An 8,173-nucleotide genomic window follows, 5' to 3' on the forward strand; every position below is an offset into this window, starting at 1 on the left:
GTGCCCCTATGCCCAACAGCAACCCGGGCTCGCATGTGTATTTTAGATAAGGGTGGTCTTTTGAAGGATTTGTTTAAAAAACTAAATGTCTGAAGATCCAAGCATTTAAGGCTAAAAATGAATACTCAGATTGTGCACCTAAAAATCTATGCTAGGATTTTTTTAGAGATGTGATTTTATAATCTTCAGCAACACACTAATGAAATATTTTTAAAGCATATTTTAAACTAAGGTCCTGTAGACTAACATGTTCTGAGTAACTATTACAGTAATGCACAATTGTTTTTGTCAGTAAATTCAGAAACTGACAGCATAGACCGGGTGGTTGGCAAATGCCTGTCAAATGGCTTCATTACCCCTTGAATGGTTTCAGAGTAGCAGCCGTGTTAGTCTGTATCTGCAAAAAGAAAAGGAGGACTTGTGGCACCTTAGAGACTAACAAATTTATTTGAGCATAAGCTTTCGTAAGCTACAGCTCACGTCATCGGATTCATCCAATGAAGTGAGCTATAGCTCACGAAAGCTTATGCTCAAATAAATTTGTTAGTCTCTAAGGTGCCACAAGTCCTCCTTTTCTTTTTACCCCTTGAATGGCTCTTTAACAATTTCAGTGTTGTGCTAATAAGTCTGAAAGGCTGGAAGGGCTTTTTCACTTTTAAGTACTAGATCTCTTCCAGAGGAAGACTCACCAGGCTGCAGCAGCCAGCTGTGGTAGGAGCCTGCAGGAGGGGTCAGATTAGAACAGGGATAGAAAGAGGCAGGAGGGTGGACACAAAGGCCCAGGCATGCCCCAAATTTTCGGGTGCCCTACGCAGCCAGCAGCCAGGTAGTCTGCGTATGCCTAAAGACGGCCCTGCCTGTCAGCAGGATTACATCAGGGATAGATTTGGCTGTATGTCTCTACAGCGCTTTACATGCACTAGCTAATAAGCTGTAGCCTCATCTTCCTGGCTCTGCAGAGCATTGCAAGGGAGTGTCAGGGAGACTGAGTAGCTCCAGGCAGGATCCAGAGCGATGTTCAGAAATTGGCTCAAGCTGCAAAGTCCCAGTCCAACACCACATCCAGATTTCAGAGCTCTCCGAGGCGGGAGTGCTGCAATCCAAGGACCCAATGCTTTACAGAGGAGCAGTAATGCCTTTTGACTTCATTGGGAATTATTTGTACACTGCAGGGGGGAAACTGGGCCTCCTGGGTTGGTCCAGACTATTATGGAGCCAGGGGCCACTGGTGAAATGCAGATCCAGAGCTGAATTCAGATTTCAGACACCCTCCACGTTTGAATCTGGGTGTCTGGGGCAGGCCTGTCTCTAGTGATGTTTGATCCGGGGCAGCAGAAAGCACTCCAGTCACCTCCCCCATCTCCCCTTCCTGTCCTCCTCCCCCGGTTTTGATCTCAGGGGCTTTCCCAGGCCCGGCTGCAGAGCAAACAGTTTCCTCTTTGGTCTTGCCGGGCTTTTGAAGACAGATAAAACTGCTAGGGTTAGCAGACAGGCAGGTCGGAGCAGCGCTGGGTGGGATACTGACAGCTACAGAGAGAAACTGTGTGCCTGTGGGATAGAAAAGGAGGAATATAGAGAGAGGAACTCTCACCACCCTCCTGCATTTCTCTCTCTTGATCTTCCTCTCTACTGTTCCTCTCCCACTCTTCATTCTAGCGCTTGATTTCTATGCTGGTGGCAAGGAGAACGCTTGAAGGAGGCACAAAGTCTGCCGGGGAAGGAAAGGAGGGCGGTTGGAGGTTGGCCTCACTGGCAGGGGAGCAGGGGAGATCAATGGACCCTGCTGAACACGCTGGTGGACACTGTGTGACACAGGGCCTCAAAGGCAAGGACCAGGACTGGCCGTGACGCATGACTAGAAGCCAGAGACTCCAGTGGGGTGTGCGTGAAATTTCTGAAGCAATGAGCCAGGTTACTGATTTTAACAGCAGCATTTTGGATGGGGCGGGAGAGTGAGGGGAAGTATCACCCTAAAAATACGTTAGTAAAACGATGTGCTAAAAACAGCACTAATGAGACAACTCAGCAGCCAAACGACCCACACGCACACAATACAATACACAGTCCAAAGACATACAGGTGTGCTCCCAGCCCCGTCCGTCCGTTACACTAGGAAGAGAGGAAACAAGAGAGTCCCCCCACTTGGGGTTCAACCAATGGGATGTGTGCAACCAGCAGAGGGCGGAGTCTGGCAAAATGCATCATGGCCATATAAAGACAGGGGGTGGTCAATGGAACTGCCACCAATGGAGAGCAAAACGCAGCCCAGAAGAGAAACAGGTAAGAAAATATCCGGGCTACCCAGCCCAGCCACTGAAAGGCCTCAGGCCAGGGAATGGGAAGAAGCAACAATAGCAGCAAAGCAGCAATGGGCAGGACAGAACTCGACTCTCAGAAGCATGGCCTGGGATCAATGGGGATAGTGGAGATCTCACTGGTGGGATCCAGTGAAGCCAGGGGTCTGAGCAGACATCTCCATGCAGTATGGAAATCCGTCTAGACCTGCCTGATCTCAGGGTCTTTGTTAACTACCAGTGGTTTCCTTGAGCTCAGAGCAAGGAGGGAAGTAGCATAACAAACCCATGGCCCCTTAGGACTCCTGATGCCTGATCTCCTAGGGATCTCACACTGACAGCGAGGATAGAATAGGCTCCAGCTCCAGAAGATCAGTCCAATGGGTGGGGACAGGAAGTGAAGACAATAACTTAAGAGGTCCCATCTGGCTGTAATGTCTTGGGTTCTCTTGCTTCTCTACCTGGCACATTAGGTTAATCTGAAGGGTGGCTGCTCACCTAGGCAGCTGTCTTGTACCACCAATGCGTATGATGCTCCATAGCAAGAGGCCACCTAGCGACATCCCCTGGTCATCAGGCTGGACCCTCCAAATGGGACCAGATTGCCTGTGACCATATCCTGTAGCCAAGGAGTCCTGTGCCTGGAAGTCGGCCTCCAAGACACTGTCAATCAGAGCAAGAAGCAGATCATGCAGCAGAGGAGTTTGAGGGCTCAGACTCCTGCCATATGGGAGTCAGGCACTGGATCTTTTTCCTTCCTGGCATAACCACAGTGCTTGCTTTTGCCAAACACAAGTTATTGGGCTCGATACGGGGATAACAGGGTGACATGATTCTCTGGTATACAGGAGATCAGATGCAATGAGCGAATGGTCCCTTTTCTGTCCGTAAAATCTACATAGGGCAGAGCTATGGTGATTGGATACCTCTCTTCATTAATTGGTGGGGGCAGAAGTAACTGGTGGATAAGTGGTAGGGACAGTGCTGTACGGAGTGTATGGAATTAGCTGCTCCCTGTTTGTGGGGGGAGGGAGAATATGTTGCTTCGGATGGGGAAGGCTGAGGGGTGGGGAAAGGATGGAAAGATTTAGACTGGAGAAGTGAGAAATTGCCTCTTCCATCCCCCACTCCTTTAATTTCTCCCACCTAAATTCCACTCTCCCATCAAAGCCATTCCCGAGCCAGTCTCGCCCCTTTTTTTACCCAGCCTGGTTTTTCTCCTCCATTTTACAGTAGGAAGGGGGAAAAAACCAGGACAAGGGGGACTGGAGAGACAGAGCACCCCCAGCGAGGGCACTCAGCTACCCCCACCCTGCCCCAGGAGGAGCCGAGCTAGAACCAGGACAACCCTTCCATCATCCCAATGGGCAAGGAGCTACCAGGCACTCCCCACCCCTGTAACCCTGTTACTAACCCCACACAAACAGGGAGGCCTAGGTATGAACACGCACATGCCCAGGCTGGACAAACACAGGGAGTGGCATGAGAGGATATTGCCCAATCCCCACACACTGCACAGGAAGGGGAGCTGGAAGTCCCCACGCCAGCAGCAAATGTTTTCAATTTCAAACACACACTGAGGATTTGGTTAGGACCCATCTCAGTGATGTTTTTTCTTAAGCACAGTAAAGGGATCAAGTCCCCTCCCCCCGCATTCCTCTTTGTCACTTGCAGACTTTCCAAAGTTCTGGCTGCTGTACCTTAGACCCTGAGACAACATCTTTTGCTTTCCGTTTCTGCAGGCTGGGGCATTTTAGTCTGAATGCCAGGGGTTTTCCATGGTGATAACCCAAACATCCCCGAGGGAATGACCCAGGACAACAGAGCAGCACAGTAGGGTTACCATATTTGAATATTCAAAGAAGAGGACACTTCACGGGGGGTGGGGGGGAGGAGGAGGATTTGCCCCCCGGCCCTGCCCCAACTCCACCCCTTCCCCACCCCTTCCCCAAAGTCCGTGCCCCAACTCCGCCCCCTCCCTGCCCCATTGGACCCCTTCCCCAAATCCCCGCCCTGGCTCTGCCTCCTCCCCTGAGCGCACTGCATTCCCCCTCCTCCCCCCTCCCTCCCAGCTGCGCAAAACAGCTGTTTCACGGCGCAAGCGCTGGGTGCTAGGGGGGGAAAAGCAGGCACTCTCTCGAGGGATCAACATTCACTTTCCTTCTCAAATGATCAACATTCACTCTCTTTCTTGAATGATAAACTCTTCTTTGGGGAAAAATAATAATGGCAAAATCCCAGACGTTTTTAGATATTTAAAAATTCCTCCCGGATGGCGATTTAAGAACCAAAAAAGCTGGACATGTCCAGGAAAATACGGACTTATGGTAACCCTACAGCACAGCAGAACTGCCAGGCTAGAGCCATCAGAATAATAAACTGTGGATATGGGTCAGCTGCTACCTAAGGTAAGTGGGTGAGGTGGTTCTGCTGACTAACAAGGACACCTTGAAAGAAAGGGGTGAAGGAGGAACAAGGACAACAGTGCAAAAGAAAGCTTAAAATAAAGTTGAGTTTATTTAATTTTGCAAACTTGCCACCCGAACAATCCAGCTTTTCTCTTTATCAGTCTTTGTTTTTCTCCCCTTTTTCTCCCTTTTCACATTCTCACCATTTCCCCCTCTTTTTCTCTTATCCCTGACCCTGTTTTTTATCAGTCACTGAGATGATCCAGGAAGTTTTTGGAAAGCGTAGGGGACAATTTCCTGGCGCAAGTGCTAGAGGAGCCAACTAGGGGGGGTGCTTTTCTTGACCTGCTGCTCACAAACCGGGTAGAATTAGTGGGGGAAGCAAAAGTGGATGGGAATCTGGGAGGCAGTGACCATGAGTTGGTTGAGTTCAGGATCCTGACGCAGGGAACAAAGGTAAGCAGCAGGATACGGACCCTGGACTTCAGGAAAGCAGACTTCAACTCCCTCAGGGAACGGATGGCCAGGATCCCCTGGGGGACTAACTTGAAGGGGAAAGGAGTCCAGGAGAGCTGGCTGTATTTCAAGGAATCCCTGTTGAGGTTACAGGGACAAACCATCCCGATGAGTCGAAAGAATAGTAAATATGGCAGGCGACCAACTTGGCTTAATGGTGAAATCCTAGCGGATCTTAAACATAAAAAAGAAGCTTACAAGAAGTGGAAGGTTGGACATATGACCAGGGAAGAGTATAAAAATATTGCTCGGGCATGTAGGAATGTTATCAGGAGGGCCAAATCGCACCTGGAGCTGCAGCTAGCCAGAGATGTCAAGAGTAACAAGAAGGGTTTCTTCAGGTATGTTGGCAACAAGAAGAAAGCCAAGGAATGTGTGGGCCCCTTACTGAATGAGGGAGGCAACCTAGTGACAGAGGATGTGGAAAAAGCTAATGTACTCAATGCTTTTTTTGCCTCTGTTTTCACTAACAAGGTCAGCTCCCAGACTGCTGCGCTGGGCATCACAAAATGCGGAAGAGATGGCCAGCCCTCTGTGGAGATAGAGGCGGTTAGGGACTATTTAGAAAAGCTGGACGTGCACAAGTCCATGGGGCCGGACGAGTTGCATCCGAGAGTGCTGAAGGAATTGGCGGCTGTGATTGCAGAGCCTCTGGCCATTATCTTTGAAAACTCGTGGCGAACCGGGGAAGTCCCGGATGACTGGAAAAAGGCTAATGTAGTGCCAATCTTTAAAAAAGGGAAGAAGGAAGATCCTGGGAACTACAGGCCAGTCAGCCTCACCTCAGTCCCTGGAAAAATCATGGAGCAGGTCCTCAAAGAATCAATCCTGAAGCACTTGCATGAGAGGAAAGTGATCAGGAACAGCCAGCATGGATTCACCAAGGGAAGGTCATGCCTGACTAATCTAATCGCCTTTTATGATGAGATTACTGGTTCTGTGGATGAAGGGAAAGCAGTGGATGTATTGTTTCTTGACTTTAGCAAAGCTTTTGACACGGTCTCCCATAGTATTCTTGTCAGCAAGTTAAGGAAGTATGGGCTGGATGAATGCACTATAAGGTGGGTAGAAAGCTGGCTAAATTGTCGGGCTCAACGGGTAGTGATCAATGGCTCCATGTCTAGTTGGCAGCCGGTATCAAGTGGAGTGCCCCAAGGGTCGGTCCTGGGGCCGGTTTTATTCAATATCTTCATAAATGATCTGGAGGATGGTGTGGATTGCACTCTCAGCAAATTTGCGGATGATACTAAACTGGGAGGAGTGGTAGATACGCTGGAGGGGAGGGATAGGATACAGAAGGACCTAGACCAATTGGAAGATTGGGCCAAAAGGAATCTGATGAGGTTCAATAAGGATAAGTGCAGGGTCCTGCACTTAGGACGGAAGAACCCAATGCACAGCTACAGACTAGGGACCGAATGGCTAGGCAGCAGTTCTGCAGAAAAGGACCTAGGGGTGACAGTGGACGAGAAGCTGGATATGAGTCAGCAGTGTGCCCTTGTTGCCAAGAAGGCCAATGGCATTTTGGGATGTATAAGTAGGGGCATAGCGAGCAGATCGAGGGACGTGATCGTTCCCCTCTATTCGACATTGGTGAGGCCTCATCTGGAGTACTGTGTCCAGTTTTGGGCCCCACACTTCAAGAAGGATGTGGATAAATTGGAGAGAGTCCAGCGAAGGGCAACAAAAATGATTAGGGGACTGGAACACATGAGTTATGAGGAGAGGCTGAGGGAGCTGGGATTGTTTAGCCTGCAGAAGAGAAGAATGAGGGGGGATTTGATAGCTGCTTTCAACTACCTGAAAGGGGGTTCCAAAGAGGATGGCTCTAGACTGTTCTCAATGGTAGCAGATGACAGAACGAGGAGTAATGGTCTCAAGTTGCAGTGGGGGAGGTTTAGATTGGATATTAGGAAAAACTTTTTCACTAAGAGGGTGGTGAAACACTGGAATGCGTTACCTAGGGAGGTGGTAGAATCTCCTTCCTTAGAGGTTTTTAAGGTCAGGCTTGACAAAGCCCTGGCTGGGATGATTTAACTGGGAATTGGTCCTGCTTTGAGCAGGGGGTTGGACTAGATGACCTTCTGGGGTCCCTTCCAACCCTGATATTCTATGATTCTATGATTCTATGATCTTTGTGCCTTTGAGACTGAGACCGATCTGGGTCGCCAAAAATTAGGTAAAAGGAGCCACTTGATTCTCAATCAGGTCTAAAATCCTCACCTTGTGAATGTTTAGGTTTCTTTCCCCGCACCCCACTCCACCCCACCCCACCCCAGTAGGATTTGTTTGAATTGCTTGAATTTGTTTGAAGGCAGTTGTTTCTGTAATGTTATTTCTGGATTCAAATCCTCAGTTGCCTCAGTGATAGAACAAGTGTGGTGAGACTTTGGGTATGTCTGACTTGGGTTTGATTCCAAGCCCCACTCCTGTCCACACACAAATCTGTCTGACTCAGGTCAGCAAGCACTCAGGACCCGGGTCCTAGGACCCTGCTAGGGAGGTGGGTCAGAGCCCAAGTCCTACTGCGATTCAGGTCCAAGTCCTATCATTTTGCAGTGTAGACACCGCTCAAGGCACAGGCCCGAGTCAGAAGGTCTGCGTAGTGTGGTATGGATGTATTAGCGTGGCTGAGAGACCTGGGTCTAGCAATTATAAACCCAGGTTTACAGTGCAGTATGTATGCTCAAGTGCAGGCTTGGAAACACGGAGTCCATAAGCCTGGATCCCACAGACGCAGGCTTAGTGTACAGTGTAGACATACCCTACATGGATCCATGCTGAGAAATGCTTCAAGTCCATCAAAAGGAAAGCATAATAGTGAAAGACGCCAAGGGTTGGAACCAAGAGAAATCCCTAGTGTAGACAAGGGCTAGGATCAGTAGCCTCTTGGGGCAAGGTTTGTGTCTGTATTTGTTTCAGGGAAATGCAAAACACACTTTTGGGCGCTACAAA

This window comes from Lepidochelys kempii, chromosome 6, assembly GCF_965140285.1.
Source record: "Lepidochelys kempii isolate rLepKem1 chromosome 6, rLepKem1.hap1, whole genome shotgun sequence".
Lineage (NCBI taxonomy): Eukaryota > Metazoa > Chordata > Testudines > Cheloniidae > Lepidochelys > Lepidochelys kempii.